We start from the raw sequence: 20113 nt of genomic DNA on the forward strand, positions 1-20113 counted from the left end.
AATAGCGAGTCGGAACAGCACGCTACTAACGGTGAGAACAAATTACTGTTTGTTATAATAATAAGAATTTTTTTTCTAAAGACTCAGTACAGTTGATAGAATTATTTTTAAAAAAATCATAATGAACTGCTGTAAAGATGGTTGGAATAAATTGTTCATAGCACAACACATTCGTAATTACACTTAAAATTAGTTTAAACTAGAGGAAAAGTCAAGGAAATGGAGAAAATAAAAGCGTGGTTCACACAAACTCACGAAAGATCGATTCATCATACCATCAACAAATGAAAATATAATTTTGTAATCTTTTCGCTACTTTTATTCATTGATATATTATTAATTTGTGCTTTTGTGAAGTCAAATTTTAACTTCAATATATTGATTTTGAAACTGTCTCACCGAAAAAGAAATTTATATTTAAAATCCCAGTAGATATCTAATTAGTTAAAAGTGAAAATTCTTTAATTAAAAACTATTTATTTTTAGCTTATACCAAAAATACCGGTATTCTACTCCATCAAGTACCGGTAGTACGAAATTGCAAAATAGCTCCTATTACCGGTTATTCGGTATACCGATATACCGGTATTGCTATCACTAATTTATTACAACTTAACATTCAGAAATTTATCAATTACAAACAATGGTAGCCCTCCCATCAACGCAGCTGGTCTTGCATGTTAATCTCTCTTAGAACATAAATTTCCTCCAATTAATGTGTATTAGTTCCTTGATTTCATGAGTTCTAATAATAACACGCTCAAAATCAAGTTATAAAAATATAAAGCGGTTCGCCCCCGGGCGGCACTTTTTTAGGGGCGGCAAATTTACCCTCAATATTTTGGAAAAACAAACGATAGAAGATTTGTATTTTCCAAAAAAGGATAGTATACAGTATTTTTAATCTATAATTGCAAGCAAAAAGAAAATCTCTTAGAAATGTAAGCCTTTCGTATCACTACCAGAATAAAATTACTTAGATACCAAACAAGATTTTTTCTTGATAGCATATCAGTACAATTCCTTGTTTTTCTCAGAGGGGATGGCAGAGGAAAATCATGGAATTAATGTTTTTTTCTACTGTAGAGGTTAACTCGAGGAGGAAGAAAACAAAGAAGTTTTCCTAACTTTCGTTATAAGAAAAAATTAACACTTGATTGTAAGAGAGTTTCCTGAAAACCTCCTTATAAAACAAAAACGTCCCTTTTTTAACATCAGGAAAATGGTAGCAAGAGTAAGAATCGGTCATGGGCCATCTTTGAACAATCGGCATCGGCCCATCGGCCAAAAAAAGCCATCGGTCGAGCCCTAATATGATGATAATCATGGAATAAAACGTTCACCGAAAACGTATTAATATTTTTATAAAACTTTTAACTATACATTCAATTTTAAAAACTAATATAGCTCATTAAGGAATCATCCTCCACTTTCCCCCTCAAAACCAGACTATGTAACGATGAAATATTACTTCATGGCATCGTATTGTCATTTTCACGAATCTTGAATCATTGATTTAGGAGCGAACATAAAAGGAAACATTTCCAAGTTTCCCAAAGAATAAAAGAATATGGATTCCAGAGAATTCGGATCCATCCTAAGGATATACTTTGTTCTAAGGAAGAAAGGGTTTTAAAGTTTTCAACGTTTTTTTTATTCCGAAATAAATTGATCCTCTGGTTTCCGTGAGAAAAATTGGATAAAGTTTAGTTTATGTGTAATGTCTACCTGTAAAATATGCGAAGGAATATCGAATAACTATGCTGAATTTATCCGTTTTGAAAATGTAGCCTTTGGATCGTGAAATATTTTTGCTTTTCAGTCTTCAAGGTTTTATGTATCAAAAATGAAAAAGAGGGCTGAATTTTATTTTACAGCATATGTTACTGTTAAACCAAAGAGAGAAAGAAAGGAAAAATAAATTGTGTCTTCCTCTAAAAGTTAAGACAAAAATTAGCAAATCAAGGAAAATGAATATTTTAAAGAGTTATTGAAACAAAAATAACTAAAACTAAAAATTAAAAAAAAAAAAAAAAACCCGACTGGTTCGCAAATGTAGAATCAAGAGGGAAAATTGAAAATACTTTTAAAAGCCTTGTACTATAAAAAATCAATTACAAGTATATAATTTGTTGACAAATAGAAACTTGCAGCAGATAAAATTTTTCAATCGTTGCGTTTAATTTCCTTGTCGGACAACAGGGTTGTCCGACAGATGAATTCCGTTACCAAACACGAGAATAAAAGCTTAGCCATATTTAAAATCCGCTTTATAAAACGTTATAAATCGAATTATATGCAACATGGAAGTTCTGAACTCATTCTATCAGACGCAGAAAAAATAGCTCTTTGTTTTGGTACTAAATTTTTAAATATGTTTTCAGTGCAAAAATTGCGAAAAACTTTTTAGAGGTTTTTAGTTAATATCTTCGTAATTAATGTCATCCAGGGACGCAACTTGGCAAAGAACACTGTCAATCAACTCTCCTTCCGAACAAAAAAAAAGTTTTTCAAAATCGGTCCATCCGTTTAGTTGCTAAAGTGCCACAGACAGATACACAGATACGTCAAACTTATAACCTCCTTCCTTTGTGCGTCGGGGGTTAATTAAGTGAAACTTATTTGATTAAAATATTGCGCTGGAAACTTCAGTGAGAGGTGTTGTGAATCGAGACATTAGCAGTGGTACTTAAAAAAAAAAGATACAGTGGTACCTACAGTATAACCTCGATGTAACGATTGTCAAGGGACTGGAAAAAAATATCGTTAAATGAAAGATATCGCTAAATTAAAGAGCGTAGACACTTGATACAGTAAAATCCGAACCAGTAATGTATCATTAAATTGAAGAAATCGTTAAATCGGGTATCGCTAAATCGAAGTCATACTGTATATTAAATGACAGTACCTGATGCGTATTGTCATCATCCAATGGCACTTTTTTAAAAACCGTTTAAAGACGTTTTTGTATTTCTTTGAGTGTTTTATAGGAGATTAGCTATGTTTCCCGGTTTTGCTCGGTCTATCTTGAAAATAAAAATTGTGTCAAGTGACGTATAGTCAACAATCAGGCTTAAATGAAAGAAAGAAAAAACATCATGCAAGATTTCCCTTCCGAACAATGAAGACGGAGATTAAAATATTTTAAAAAATTAAAATGAGAAAGATGGATTTAAAAAGCGTTACCATGGAAACACAAAGTGAAATAAGTTTTGGAAATTAAAATGAGAAAGATCAAAAAGCGTAACCGTGGGAACGCGAAACTTCAAGTGATCGATCGTCTTAAATTAAAAATTTAAAAAACCTCCAACTGAGTCGCAAATATAGAATCAAGAGGGAAAATTGAAAATCCTTTTAAAAGCCTTATACCATTAAAATTATATTACAAGTATTTTATTTGTTAACAAATAGAAACTGGCAACAGATAAACATTTTAAATCATTGCTTTTAATTTCCTTGTCGGCCAACAATGAATTCGGTTGAGAATCGCTTGAATAAAAGCTTAACCGTATTTAATATCTGCTTTAAAAAAGCGTTATAATTCGAATTATATGTAACATGGAAGTTCCAAACACATTCTATCAGACGCAGAAAAAAAAAACTTATTATTTTGGTAAATAAAAAAATTTTAAATATGTTTTCACTGCAAAAATCGCGAAAACGCTTTTGGAGGTTTTTAATTAATATCTTCGTTAATTAATGAAATCCAAAGACGCAACCTATCTAAGAACACTTTCAATCAACTCTCCTTTCGAAAATTTTTTTTTAAATCGGTCCATCCGTTTAGGCGCCAGAGTGCTACGACAGACACACAGATACACAGACACGTTAAACGTATGACCCCCTTCCTTTGTGTGTCGGGGATTAAAAATGGTTAACAACTTGAATGGAGGTGAGATTTTTCGAACTTGATTTAAAAAGGCTTGTAACTTTTTTTCCTCTGGAGATAGAAGCTTAGTTTTTCGACCAAAAGTCGGGAGAGATCTGGAAAGAAAAATGTCGCTTTTTCCAATGGTGTCAAAAAGAAAACTGTGGGACAATTCCTTTACTTTTTATTGATGTATTTAATGAAGCAAGTAGTGCTTAAATTTTAGCTAAACCTAAAAATTGTCGAGTTATAAATACAAATTACTCCCGCCGTAACTAAGTTGGAGCATTGAAATAAATTGCGCAGTAAGCGAAAAAGTCTACCCTTTCTAACGATATGTAACATTAATATGTGCAAGCAATTGTTCACGCCCCTATTCGGGAATTTATGTGAAAATTAGGCCTAAATTGGAATAAAAAAATAACTACTCATCGAATTTTTTTTGAGCTGGTCTGCAAACCTTTCCGCTGCTGAAAGAAAGATACTGTGAAAATTTCAGCGAAATCTGCCGCTTAGTTTTCGAGTTTTTCACGTTCAAACAAACAGACGCTTTTTGGAGTCTTCATTTTTATACTAAGTATGTAGAGGGTGGTATAACTGAATTGATGACATCGAAAACCAGTTGGTAAGACCAGCCTTTCCTTTACTTGATTTTCGAATTCATTGGTTCAATTTAACTCCTCGATAGAAAGCTTTTTTTCCCCCATCTGTTTTAGAATTTCAATTTTTTTCACATTACATTTAAAAATGGGTTTTCTACAGACTATGGTTCGAACTTTTATGCAAAAAACTCTAAAAGATTAAAAATGTTTAATTTGTAAAAAATATCTCATATATATATTGCAATTTTGTTAAATGTTGATTTTAAAGCTCAATTATCTTCTAAATCAATGATACGTTGAGTTTTAAGTTTTAAAACATACATATTTAGCAATTAGTTTGTAATAATCATCTATTTATCGAAAACAAAACATTTCAAAATTTCACAATATTCTCGTCCAAAGGTAATTAAGCTGCTTTTTCGGACCGGTACACCATTATTAATTTAAGAATAATAGTTTCAAAAAAACTCGCGAGTCATTTTATATGCTTTTGTTTTGAAGATATAATTAGCCCAAAACAAAAGACCTCTTCACTGAAATAAAAAACGCAAAATATTGGTTGCATTTGAGCATTAATCCCTCTATTCAATAGGCATCATATTGGAGCCAATGAATAAGTAAATAAATGAAGGAATTTTGTGCAACAGCTATAGACAATAGCTCTACTTTTTTAAGCACTAGGAGGACTAATTTAAGACGATTAAAAAACATAAGACTCAATTTTTCAAAAATTAATTTTTTGCCTTATTACAGCTGTAATATAAATGCAAGTAAGTTATTAATAAATTTGACATTCATTATTTAAAAGAAATAAATGGAAAAAATTCAGTGATATTACTAGTAATTATACTAAGAGTTTTTAATGAAAGCTACTTTGAAACATTCTTTAAGTAATTTTTTTTATTTTAAACTCAAATAGCGTTTTCAAGTTATTTCTAAAGATGATAATTTTTATTCTTCATGAGTGTATTTTTGGATTTGTTTGTTGGATTTGTTTGTTTAACTCAAGATAACCCTATTTTATGTGTTATTCTTTCTTTTTTTTTTTTGAATTGTTGAAATATTATTTTGAAGGATCTCCTTCAGCGTGGCTATGGATCCCAAATAGAAACTAGCTTTGATTTCAGCGTTACCCTTTGTGCAAAAGATGCATTGCGGCAATGCTCAATAGCAATAAATTGCTTACATGGTGTTTCGAGATTGCAAGGAATCTCTTTTTCATCACAAAAAACTGAACTTTTTGATAAAAGAAAAAGCTTATCGGTAGGGGAGAGAGTTGTACTTTGGGACACTGCGATTTCCAAGAATTCTCTAATAGTAACTAATAGTCGAATAGTTTTTGTATAAACTCTAATAGTAACCTTCACTACTAAATGGTTCCATTGTAAAAATCAGAATCAAATGAGTAAAATTGCCGATTTAGTGAAAGAAAGAAAATTTCATGACTCCAAAGTAAATATTTTCTTTATTTTTATTTCATTTTCTTTGAATAGTATATTTAATAAACTGAATTGTATTTTGTTATAAAAGAGAATTGCTTTTAATATTTTGCTTGTGAGAAAATAATAATAGTGCATCTAGATTGACCATTATTTTGGTGTTTCTTAAACCACGTGGTAATTGTATCTTGGGACAGCCAAACATTTTGTACCTTAGGACACGTTCCAAAGTACAACATATGCATGGTTCTTAATATTTAAGATATGTTTAGGAGCATGGAGCAATGTTCTAATCTTATGCAGTCTTTTAAATATATTTAATGTTAGATAATAATTCATGATTCATTAACTCAAAATTCATTTTTAATATTCATGATTTAATTTCACTACCATGAAAAACATATTTTTTTTTTGTTTTTGTTTTCTAGTGCAAAATTGCCCATAGTACAACAGGATTTGTACCTTGGGACAGCTTGGAGCTTTAAATGGCTGGCATCATTTTATTTTCAAACTGTTTGAATTAAAAAAAAAAAAAAAATACTGCATAGAAGTTTGTTGGGGTATTTTAATGTGACTTTTAGATTTTAAATTTCATTCAAATAGTTGACGTTAAAAATTAAAATATGAAAACAGTCTCAATGTACAAAACTTTCCCCTTTACAAATGCTGATTAGATTTTAGTTCCAATCGATGAAAAGAAATGGCAGCTCTAAATACTATTTAAAAATACAAGGTACTGATTAAAATTGAAAACAAATCGTAAATAAAGGTCAAATTGTCAAGAACATGCTGCAAGTACAATTTCTAGGTAACAATGGAGCCTATTAGTCAGTACAAAAATTATTATCGCAATAGAAAAAAAGCCATTTTGATAATTTTTCTTCTTAACAGAGTACTGATATGAAACATATCATAAAAAAAATCGCGATGGACACAACATACTAGGTTAACAATACACTCTAAAAATAATTTTTAAAAAATTAGATAAGTAGACTTTGAACGTATTTAATAGGTATAAAATCAAACTACTTAATCTGAGTTAAAAAAAAAAAATATTTAAACAGCAGCGCTACAACTTTTAAACACATTTTTTTAGGTTGTTGCAAAATTTAATGATAAAATCATGGCAAAAATGAAGCAAATTTTGAATGCAACTTTAAGTGGACGTGGAGTTTGAAAAAAAAAAAATCCTTCAGTTTAACAGCTCTTGAATACGTTGCATTACAGACAGCATTCTTAATGTAACGGTAATTATGTAACTATCATAATGGACAACAACAGCATCTGGTAAATTTTCCAATTTTTTATGCTAACTTCTCAAAAATGATCTCCTAATTCCAAAAATCTAATTCTTTTTCCGCACAAAAAATTCATTAATTACTTATTAAGCATTGTAATTGCCCCAGAAAGCGAAGAAGAAACGAACCCTGATTGGCCTGACGTCAATTGTGCCAAAGTACACCACGCCCCTTTCCCTCGCCATACGTTTTTCAATGGGAGTTTAACGCTGATGCTCCCCTAAATTTCTTTATTTGTTATGTACATTTAATATTTTGAATGCATTTTCGATTTACGAAGGTTATTGTGCAATGGAACAAGGATTCTAAAAAGCGGACATCTATAATTTGCAGAAAAGAACGTTACAAACCAGCATTTTTTTTTTTTTTTTTGAGCTGAAATCAGGTGTATTCGAAAGCTCAGAGGTGTGGTTTTTTGGTTTATTTTTTAATTTAGTGCTTAATAAGATGGAATAATTAATATAAAGGAGAAAATAAAGGCGGATGGGCTGTAGAGTTCGTGATTTGACCAAAGACCACGTAGCTTTTTTGTAGAACATTTTTTGTAGAACATGGTTTTTCTACAAAATATCATGCTTTGCCAACAATCTTTGAGTTGAACCGCACCATTGCTGCGGTCACTCATATCTGGTGTGCCAATTCTACATTAGCTACCAGTTTGTTTGGCTCTCTTGGTTCCCTTAAGAGGTTTTTCGCCTCCAGCTCCAGCTCAGGTAATTTTTATTCCGGGCTGATGAGTACTGAAAAGCACGAAATTGCAGTCCTCGGATGAAATAACTGAGCTGGCGGTGTATTTTAAGTATCATACAGCTTGGTTTGACTGCCATCGATGGATAGAATGCCGCGTGCAAGCGATTTTAATCTTCCCAGTCAAATACAATGCTTTTAAAATTAAATTTGAAAATGAATGGCATTGATTAACTGCAAAATCCCTTTCGACACTTATGCTAACTCAGAAAAAAATTGTAGGCAAATTAAGAAAAACAAAACACGTTATTTTGATGCCAGAAACAAGTATGCTACACAAAAAACTAATTTATAGGAAAAATACACTCGAGTATCCGAGATGTTGTTTGATGCAAAATGTGATATATTCAATCAGTTCTAGTTCAATTTCTTTCAACTTCTTCAAAAAAAAAAGCTACAGATTGTGGCTAAAGGATGTTTGAACAAAAATAACTACAATACTGTTTCATTTTTAAAACTTTTTTGTAAAAATTTGCATTATGATAAAGAGTAAACATTTTGGTGTTCTTACAAAGTCTATACTTCCAAGCTTACAGAAAATTTAAACAGGTTTCTTTTCTTTCTTTTTTTTCCCCCGATTCTAATTTACCCTAAGAGCATTTATTGGCCATATCAATTTTAAAATACTACTACTAATAATAGTTATAAAGAAAAACTAAAATTGAATGAAAATATAACTTTAAGCTTAGGTATTTTTTAAGGTATTATAATTTTTTTAAACAATTTTCGCATATTTTTTTTCTGTTCTTAGCAAAAAAAAAAAAAAAATACACACACACAAATTAATATTTATTAAAATGTAAGAAAATGACTAAAAAAGTTATTGTCGAAGCTGTGAGAACTTCGAAAAATTGAACATAGGACATATAAACTATTAAAATAATTGTTCATATAAATCAATGTTTAAGCGAAATTAAGCATACAAAAGTTATACATTAGTTACTAAAATAGCAATAGTTCTTTCTTATTCTATATTTGATGTATGAAATTAATGATACTTCCACCCGCATATCTATATGCTTTCAAAACAAAATCAATCCCTTGATTATCATGTTTATGTGATGCTTTCTATTCTCTTGGTAAAACAAATGTCTCAAGTGACCATTCACCACCTGCAATCGTGCGATCTCTCAAAATTCCTGGAAAATGTCATTCCTCTTTAATCCGTACATTCTTTGCTTCCCTAGGGTAAATTGGAAGAATTCTCGAAAATTTGAACAATAGCGCAAGCAAGCGCAGGGAAATAGCAAAGTTCCTTCTGTGGTTCTTTCTGAATACACATTGGATATATATATATATATATATATATATATATATATATATATATTTTTTTTTTTTTAAAGTTAAGCTGTGATTTGGAAACTGACAGCATTCAACCATGGAATGATCGCAACAAACCATACTTTCGATAGATAAATATAAATACCCTAACTAAACACAGAAATGCCTAAAGCACCCTACGTAAAGCACTCGTACATCACAGAAAGACACACATTAAGCAACTTGGAAGAGCAGACGTATCCGCCATTTTGGAGCAAACTTGATCCAGTGCTTCGTAGCGATAGCATTGCTGCTGGTGTTTACATTTCTTTAGCATATGTGTTAAATTGAGTCAAATGGGTGGTTGTTCGGCTGTTCATTGTGTAAACAGCTCCAAAAAAGGATTTCTGCTCTTCAGATTTCCAGCAGATGCAGAAAGAAAAAAGAAATGGATAAATAATAGCCCGCGAAGTGACTGGCAGCCTGGGAACGACGCCAACTGTTTCCAAAATTTCGCCAATGTTCACCTTCGCTCTCCGACTCTCTCGTACCCTGTTTGGCGAATGATTGCTAATAAAGGTAGCTTTCCCTTTTGTACGCTTGCTCCAAAATGGCGGATGCGTCGGCCTCTCCTGACAAAGACACATCCTACGTCACTTCTCGGAGAGTCACGTGACACCGGAAAACGAAACTGATCTGATTTTAGGTGTAAATAGCTTTTAAAACATCTTGCTGAGATGAAACGAAAAAATGTTTTCTGGCGTTTTTAGGTCATTCTGAGTGTATTAAAATTAAAAACAAAAAATGCTGTTGTTGTCCATTGTTTTCCAATTCAATAAATCTAATTCTGAAACTTCTTTTGGGAACAAAGAACTTTCAATTTTCCCCTTTGATTCTGTCGTTGCCACTGAAAATGTATTTTCTGAAGTAGACAGATGATTGATAAAGGCACAATTTGGTTTTGAAATTTTCTGGGGACTTTTAATTGTATCCTCCTTTAAACTGATATTCATATGTAAATTAGAAATTCTGTCAAGACAGTGAATCGCTCCAACCTGGTAGTCGTGCTATGTCAATTCGAAACGTCTCGAAGATGTCAAATCCTAGTAATTACGATTTTATGCAAGATTCGAGCATTCATAAGAAAGATGTAGAAGAAAATTTTATGAGGGAACAACAGACTAGTTAAATAGGTTTAAAAAAATGTCAGTGGCACGCATATCTATTTTTTTTTTCCTGCATTGAGTGGCATTTTTCCCAAAATGTTGCCCACCCCCCAACTCTACAGGGGTGCCCATCCCTTCCAAACTCAATGGCGCAACTCCCCCCCCCCCAAAAAAAAACTTTTCCCAACTCTCTTTCCCTTCTTTTTTTTAAAAATTTTTTATCTCTTTTTTAATTATTTATTTCTTTTAAATATTTTTTATTTATTTAAAATATTTATTTTTTCCCCTAGAAAAGTTCTGTGCTGCGCCAATGACATACCATATACATTAACAAACACACGCACGTAAACACTAATTAAATAAATAAATGAACCAAAATATAAACATAATAAAAAAAAATAAAAAAAATAAATCAATTTAAATACATAAATTAAAAAAAATCCCGACAAAAACTTTGATGGCGCAACTTGCGCTATAATCCACCCCCCCCCCCTTTCGGCGCCCCTGCTAGTCTATACTTAAGTCCTAGATCGTAGCTTAAGTAGCGACACGTCCGCCATCTTGGGGCTATATATATATATCGCTTTCTTCTTATATCTGCTACTATAATAAAGTAGCGCGCGGTGCTTCTTGATTGTGGATTGACATGGAGTTAATAAGAAACCACAATCAAGGTGTAAAGCACGCTAATTCACCATAACAGACATAGGAAGAAATCATCGTTTAGCCCCAAGATGGCGGACGTGTCGCTAATTACTACTTTGCTAGCTACGTCGTCAGGCTTTGCACGGTCCAATTCGAAAATAAAAGTTATGTCAAGTGACGCGTGTTCAACAATCAGGCTTGAAAAAAAAATAAAAAAAGTAAAATTTTGCAGCAGATTTCGGAAAAATAACCAAAAAGTAAACTTTTTAAATCCTCCGATTATATAGACCAAGAGCTGACCCCTCAAAAACGCGATTTATCTCTTTTATGGCTTGTGGCCGGTTAAAATAATAAAAAATGCAATGAAAAATCTTTGGCTCTAATCCCCCCCGCTAATTTTGGGTCACATGGCTGCGTGGGTGGATGAAAGGTCAAAAAAAAGAAAAATATTAAAGTGATGAGTTAAATGGCTAAAAATTATATAATAACATTAAATTAATATGAAAAAACACGTAGCGAATTTCTCCCCCAGCTATGTTGGGGCGAACGTGGTGCCCCCCCAGGGGTAAAGTATCGATTATTAAACTAAAAAAAAATGATAACTTTCGTGGGGGGGAATTTTGCAGGGTATTAGCTTCATTATTTTGATTGCCAAAAAAAATTCCCCCCCAGTAACTATGGGTCAATTTGTCAAAAAAAAATTTTTTTGTTCCTCTTTATTTGGTCCAAGTCGAGTATTATTCGAACTTACGCATGACTGTTTAAGTTGCAAAAAAAAAAACCCAAAGTTTGAACGTTTATTCGTGAAAAAAAACTCGTAGCAATCCCCCCCCCACACCTATGGAGGGGGTTGCTACTCGGTGCGCGGTTTTACAACGTGGTGCCCCCCCCCCAGGGGTGAATTATCGATTGATTAAATAAAAAATGATCACTTTCGTGGAGGAAATTTTACAGAGTATACATTTAATTGTTTTAATTGCAAAAAAAAAATCTCCCCTCTCCAGCAATTATGAGTCTACTAGCTGCATTGCCCGGCGTTGCACGGTCTACCTCAAAAATGTACGTGTATTCGGCGTTCCAAACATTTTATACAATTATATAAATTTTCCCGTTTTCATTACATTTCTTATAGACCAAGAGCTCAGCCCCCAAAACACGATTTATCTCTTTTATGGCGGGTGGCCAGTTAAAATAATAAAAAAATTTAATTAAAAAAACTTTGGCTCTAATCCCCCCCCCACCCCCGACTAATTTTGGGTCACATGGCTGCGTATGTGGATGAAAGGTCAGAAAAGGAAAAATATTAAAGTGATGAGTTAAATGGCTAAAAATTATATAATAACATTAAATTAATAAGAAAAAACACTTAGCGAATTCCTCCCCCAGCTATATTGGGGCGAACGTGGTGCCCCCCTGGGGTAAAGTATCGATTATTAAACTAAAAAAATGATCACTTTCGTGGGGGGGGGAAATCTTACAGGGTATTAGTTTCATTATTTTGATTGCCAAAAAATCCCCCCCCCCCCCCAAGTAACTATGGGTCAATTTGTCAAAAATATTTTTTTTGTTCCTCTTTATTTGGTCCAAGTCGAGTATTATTCAAACTTACGCATGACTGTTTAAGTTACAAAAAAAAACCCCAAAGTTTGAACGTTTATTCGTAAAAAAAAAAAAAAAAAACCTCGTAGCAATTCCCCCCCCCCCCACACCTATGGAGGGGATTGCTACGCGGTGCGCGGTTTTACAACGTGGTGCCAACCCCCCCAGGGGTGAATTATCGATTGATTAAATTAAAAATAAATGATCAGTTTCGTGGAGGGAATTTTACAGAGCATTTAATTGTTTACATTTAATTACATTTAATTGTTTTAATTGCAAAAAAAAAATCTCTCCCTCTCCAGTAACTATGGATCAATTTGTCAAAAAATTTTTTTTATTTTTTTGTTCCTCTTTATTTGGTCCGAGTCGAGTACCATTTGAACTTTAGCCTGACCGCTTAAATTGCAAAAAACAAAGCTTGGATGTTTATTCGTTAAAAAAACTCGTAGCAAATTCCCCCCCCCCCATCTATTTGTGTGTGAGGGGGGGTTGCTACGTGGTGCGCGGTTTTACAATATGGTGCCCCCCCCAAGGATGAACTATCGATTGATTAAATGAAAAACAAATAATTGTCGTGAGAGAATTTCAGAGTATACATTTAATTGTTTTAATTGCAAAAAAAAAAAAAAATCTCCCCCTACCCCAGTAATTATGAGTTTATTTCACAAACAAAAGTGATTTTATGTTAAAATTGCAATAACGATTTTTTTTTACTTGTAAATTTTAATGCGTTAATCCGATGCGTTAAATGAATTTTTAAAATAATAATTTGATAATTCATATAGATTTATTTACCTTCAGCATATTGATTGTGATAGTGTCTATCTAGTTTGATAAAAATGTTCCTACAATCTCGATGATCTGCTTCTGTTAAGAACTCGGAAAAATCTAAATCACGGAATCTCAGTTTTCAGTGTTTTCGAATCTTTGAAACTTTTATTCCTTCAAATAAAGTTTCTGTCAAAACATTCAATCTTTTATCTAATGGCTGGCTACACTTAAAATTACCCTTTAAAACACTCATAATATAAAAACACCAAAATATATTTTTGAAAAAAGGATTTTTTTACGTTTTCAGTTTAAGGATGCGGTACAGCGTGCTCCGAAAAGAAAAACCAACAGCTATAACGACTTCACTGTGTTGGCTACAGTTGATCACTGACGAAACTGCCCTCGAAACAGCAAGAAGAAATCATCACAGGCGTATACTTTCCCCTTCCTTCTTTTCATACTGAGCACACAATGGTAGAAGCAGATGTACGGACGCTGAATTGCTTCTTTTCATTTTGAAAAATATTTCAAAATTTCTAATTTAAATTAAAAACATTTTTTTTGGGGGGGGGGGTTCCTGCTACAATCAAATGTAAACTCTGAGAAAATCCCCCCTCTCTACGAAAGTAATCTTTTTTTTATTTAATCAATCGATAATTCACTCCTGAGGGGGGCAACAAGTTCGCCCCAACATAGCTGGGGGGGGGGATTTTTTTTTTTTTTTTTACCGAATAAATAATTGCAATTTTTTTTACAATTTAAGAGGTCATGGGAAAGTTCGAATAGTTCTCGACTCGGACCAAATAAAGAGAAAAAAAAACTTTTTTTTGACAAATTGACCCATAGTTACTGGGGGGGGGGGAGATTTTTTGGCAATCAAAATAATGAAACAAATACCCTGTAAAGTTCCCCATCCCCAACTCCACGAAAGTGATCAAATTTTTTAATTTTAACAATCGATATTCCCTTCTGGGGGGGGGGGGCTCCCACATTCGCCCCAGCATAGCTGGAGGGGGGTTGCTACGTGGTTTTTTTATTAATTTAATGTTATTATATAATTTTTAGCCATTTCACTTATTATGTTAATATTTTTCTTTTATTTTGACCTTTCATCCACCCACGCAGCGTGTGACCCAAAAATAGTGGGTGGGGGGGGGGATTAGAGCCAAAATTTTTAATTACATTTTTTTAGTTATTTTAACCGGCCACCCGCCATAAAACAGATAAACCGTGTTTTGGGGGACTCAGCTCTTGGTCTACAGGGACGACGGGTTCGAACTGAAAAATTCATTTTGTGTTGAATAGTCCATTTATTGAGGAAGGCTATAGGCTATATAACATTGCGCTTTGACTAATAGGAGTGGAGCAGCAATAAGAAATGTAATGAAAACGGGAAAATTTATATAATTGTATAAAATGTTTGGAACGCCGAATACACGTACATTTTTGAGGTAGACCGTGCAACGCCGGGCAATGCAGCTAGTAGACTCATAATTGCTGGGGAGGGGAGATTTTGTTTTGCAATTAAAACAATTAAATGTATACTCTGTAAAATTCCCTCCACGAAAGTGATCATTTTTTATTTAATCAATCGATAATTCACCCCTGGGGGGGGGCACCACGTTGTAAAACCGCGCACCGCGTAGCAACCCCCTCCATAGGTGTGGGGGGGGGGGAATTGCTACGAGTTTTTTTTAACGAATAAACGTTCAAACTTTGGGGTTTTTTTGCAACTTAAACAGTCATGCGTAAGTTCGAATAATACTCGACTTGGACCAAATAAAGAGGAACAAAAAAATTTTTTTTTGACAAATTGACCCATAGTTACTGGGGGGGAATTTTTTTTGGCAATCAAAATAATGAAACTAATACCCTGTAAAATTCCCCCCCACGAAAGTGATCATTTTTTTTAGTTTAATAATCGATACTTTACCCCTGGGGGGCACCACGTTCGCCCCAACATAGCTGGGGGAGAAATTCGCTACGTGTTTTTTCTTATTAATTTAATGTTATTATATAATTTTTAGCCATTTAACTCATCACTTTAATATTTTTCTTTTTTTTGACCTTTCATCCACCCACGTAGCCGTGTGACCTGAAATTAGTGGGGGGGATTAGAGCCAAAGTTTTTTCATTGCATTTTTTATTATTTCAACCGGCCACAAGCCATAAAAGAGATAAATCGCGTTTTTGGGGGTCAGCTCTTGGTCTAATAGGAGCAGTCTTTAAAACGAAACCCAGAACTTTATTTGCTCATATTCGAGACAAAAAATGGCAGCAGATCTTTTGTCTCAATGATTTTCTTCACGCTATAAATTTTAATAAAAGCATTGTTGCGGAAAGTTGAGATGAAGCACTGAAAAATAATTTGATTGGAGGAAAGCCTTCGAAAAATAGAAATTTTATGTCGAAATCTAAGTGCCATAATTAATATAGTTTTCAATTGATATCTCCGCTAATCATTATCGGAGGATTATGTTAAATCGCCAAATATGAAGACGGGAAGATGACGAATCCATCGATACCTGGTTCGATGGTCAGTTCACTGTCGTTCGGGAGAAAAAACTTGGACATAGATACATCCGCTTAGTTTTTAATTATATAAGATTATTATCTTCTTAAGGGTTCGTCCACAAATGAAGTCACACTTTGACGAGGATTCGTAGCAGTACGACAAGGAAGATAGAGGGGGTACAAGAAGTATGTTACCACAAATTTTGGTTGAAAAAAAAAAAATCTGCAACATTATGTACTGTAGCGTGACATGTGAAAGATGGAGTTTGAGTACAATACTTTTTGACCGAAGGGGGGAAGATCAAATACGTAGGAAAAAAGTGTTACATCATTTATGGACATACAGATTTTTTTTATTAATTAGGGAAGAAAAATCATGCTCGTCTAATTAATCCCCGTCGGTCTTTAAGATGCGAATACTATTTACGACTATTTTTTAAGCTTTTCTTTACAATTCAACAGCAAAGGAAGAATGATGAAGCGTTGTGTATGTTCATTAACTTAAATTAATCACTAAAAGATGTTACAAATATATGGTATTAACAGAACTTGCTGCGAATTTCAATATCTTGCTAAGCTTTTAAGATTTTGTTAGTGAACAAATTATTTGTCCCATCAGCTATAAATTACCACTATATCCACATTATTTTCATCCGATATGCCTTTTAGTCTTTAATAAAATTCCCTTTAATGAGTACCTTAAGTCATGTTAGCAATTTGTTGTTTTGTAAGAGCAAATAGCAATTAAGGACCTCAGAAACCCTGACTCTGTGACAACTTGGGTGGGATGACATACGGTCATAACCTTGGACTCACTTGTTTGGCTTTTTTTTTTCTTTTTTTTTTTGTCTTGTAAAACATTTTTTTGTTTTAGTAATGAGACTAGAAAAGATCAGAAAGTAAAGAAAAGGCATTTTTTATTTTTTTGGTGTTGTCTGGCTATAGTAGTTTAAGATGAAAGATGCGTCGTTGCGAATTCAATGAAATTCTTGCACTTGATTATTGTAATTTTGGAAAAAATACTCTGAATAGGAGTACTTGGAAGCAAAGGGGTGTAACTGCCATAACAGAAAATTTGGAGACCGCTAGTGTAAACAGTAGAAACTCACACCTGATTTGGCTGAAGTAAATACTTTTTTTTACGGTCATTACCTTGGACTTACTTGTTTGACTGTCTTTTTTCCTCATGTAAGCATTTATTTTTATCAGAAATGAAACTAGAAAATATCAGAATTTTTTTTTCTGTGTCGTGTACTGTAGTAGTTTAAGATAAAAGATTGCAAAGACAATGTGAAATTCTTGCACTTGATCATTGTAATTTTGGAGAAGAATCCGCTGAATTGTAGCACTTATAAGCAAAGGGGTGCAAGTGCTAAAACTGAAAATTTGGAGATAACTAGTGCAAACGGGTAGAAGAAACTTTCCCTTTTGCTTTGACTCGAGGCAAATGCTTTTTCTTTTTTGTTCTTTTTGAAGACATTCTGAGTTCACTTTCTCTATCATAATCCCTGCTTTTTGCTTTCTGTTTATAACTGTTGCCCAAAACGATGAAAAATAATAGCAATAAAGTTATCATTCTTCTGTTCTTTAACTGTTGCCAAAAGAACAATGAATAAATGAATTACTAATGAATTTAACAAATTGATTTCAAGACTGAACTTAAGCAAGGATATATTTGTGGGCGTTTTGAAAAGCTTTTTTTTTTCACTAGTTTAAAAGTGGTTTTAAATTCGAGTATACAAAACAGCAATATTGAAAAAAGATTCAGGATAAATATAAGCTATTCTCTCTTTATGTGCAATACGTTCATATTGAAATGAAAGTGAATACCATTTTTTTCCCTTGAAGAAGGGTAGGTAACAAGTAAATATGTTTTTAATTTCAAAAAGCAACACCTCATATAATTTTCAAAACATAAAAACTTTAAAATAAAATATAAAAATGATTTTTAACTCTAATGACTATTTCTAAAAGCTTGTTTTGCACTAAAAAGTATGAATTAAAATAAGTAAATGATTTCTTGCTTGCAACACTCAAAAATTGAAGTTGATTTAAATATTTTTATGTTTATGTTAATTCTAAAGCAGCGAAAAAAATAAAATTTTAAAATTTGAACGAAGAAATAGGCAGTATACAGCTCTGTACAAATAGCTTTTACAATTCCGCCTAAATAACTTCTCATTTCAATTTTTAATTTAAATTTTATTGGATGCTTTAGAATTAATATAAGCATAACGATACTAAAATCAACATCAATTTTTGAGGGTTGCAATCGAAAAATCATATACTTATTTTATTTATACTTTTTAGGGTGAACCACGCTTATAGAAATAGTTTTTAGAATATAAAACATGTTTTATACTTTATTTCTGCTGCAACATATTAAAAACGCTTAGCTGCTTTTGTACTGCTGCCGGTACTTCATTTGAAAATTTATTAGCTCTTTTTATATTCAGATTCGAAATTATATGCTGAGAGAAATATTTTTTTTCCTCTTTAAATTCTGTTCTCCAATTTTCCTCTCTTAATTAATACCCGCTGAAATGTTTGAAAAAAGGGCTTCATTTTAAATGTTCATAATGTGAAACTCATTGACGGGTGACATTAATTGAAAAATAAACTCTAACAGTTCGAAAAATTAAATTTGGTATATATTCTATATCACATTTTTTTTTGGCTTAAAAATGCAAATTTTGTAGCTTGAAACAGTTTTAAATGGTAAAGGGCTATGTTTAACATAATTTGCAATTTCAACTAATTGAAAAATATCGATCGATCGTATGTTATAACTGTCAATACTGGTATAAGGGAAAGTCTACTCATTTAGTTTTAGACGGAAACTCTTGTATTTTATTCAAATGCAAGTATAATTAATTTTCATTTTTCCTTCATTTTCTTTCTTTTTAACAGTCTTTTCATACATCTTTTAAAATATTTACGTTATTTTATTGCTTTGAGCTCGCCAGTAAGCCATCAAGTTTTATGTAAGTAACAAAATTAAGATTTTTTAAAAATAGCTTTTTCAAGCCTTTTATGGTAGTGCGTGATCTAAAGATGTAAAAAAAAATATTTTCAATTATTTTCCCCACATTTAGGATGTCAAAGTGCAACGATTTTAGAATTAGAAGTTTAACTATCTATTTTTTGACCTAGCCTCTCTCTCTAATCAATATTCGTGTCTTCTTTACTAATAATAAAGTCTGTGTGTCTGGATATCTGGATCTCTTTCTGTTACGCGCATAGCGCCTAGACAGTTCGGCCGATTTTCATGAAATTCGGCACAAAATCAGTTCGTAGCTTAGAAGTGAGCACCTCGAAGCGATTTTTTGAAAATTCGATTTTGTTCTTTTTCTATTCGAATTTTAAGAACATTTTACCGAGCAAATTATCATAACGTCGACGAACGAATTACCGTAACGTGGACGTGTGGACGAGCAAACTACCATATGCGACCATGGGTGAGCAAATAAACATAGCAAATTGGCGAGAAATTCATCATCCATTATTTGTAAATATACAGGCGAACCAAATGAGCTTTTAATTCTCTACTACGAACAAAGCCGTGCGGATACCGCTAGTCTTTAATAAAAGGTTTTACTATTTCACAATTTTCAAACGATAACCCAAAGTAGTAATAATTACCTTCGGAAGGATCCTTAATTGTGATATTCAGTTCCTAAACTCCCATATGGTTGCAACAGCTTTTTTCTCTCCAGACTTTCCAGCTAGAATCGCTTTTTATTCAAAAAGATAAAAATAGAACTCGCAAAACAAACAGTAATCGGTGTCCCATAACAATAGTCCATTCACTTTTTATGAGCCTCTGTAAAGGAGAATATTTACACCGTTTTTTGAAGATTTTTTTACTTTCGTGTTGGAGTTAGGGGTGGGATGTGTTGGATCTGTTTTGATGTTTGCCGATGGAATAGGAGAATTTTAGAGAAACCCGATTTTTGATGTTCTTCAGCGGTGTGCAAGCTTTGTTGTAAATCACGTTTTACGGACGAGCTGCGATCTTGGATTCTTTGTTTTGTGACGTTTCGCTTTGGTTTATTTAACAGCTTCTTTTCCCTCCGCGGCTATCAATTACGCTTTTGTGATCCAACGCAGCTTTAGCGCTTTTTTTGAGTCTTGAGGGTCTTGGAGGTTTGATCGTCGGATTGCGGCTTCTAATTCCAAATATATAGAAGAAAAAAAATGTTCT

This window comes from Uloborus diversus, chromosome 6, assembly GCF_026930045.1.
Source record: "Uloborus diversus isolate 005 chromosome 6, Udiv.v.3.1, whole genome shotgun sequence".
Lineage (NCBI taxonomy): Eukaryota > Metazoa > Arthropoda > Arachnida > Araneae > Uloboridae > Uloborus > Uloborus diversus.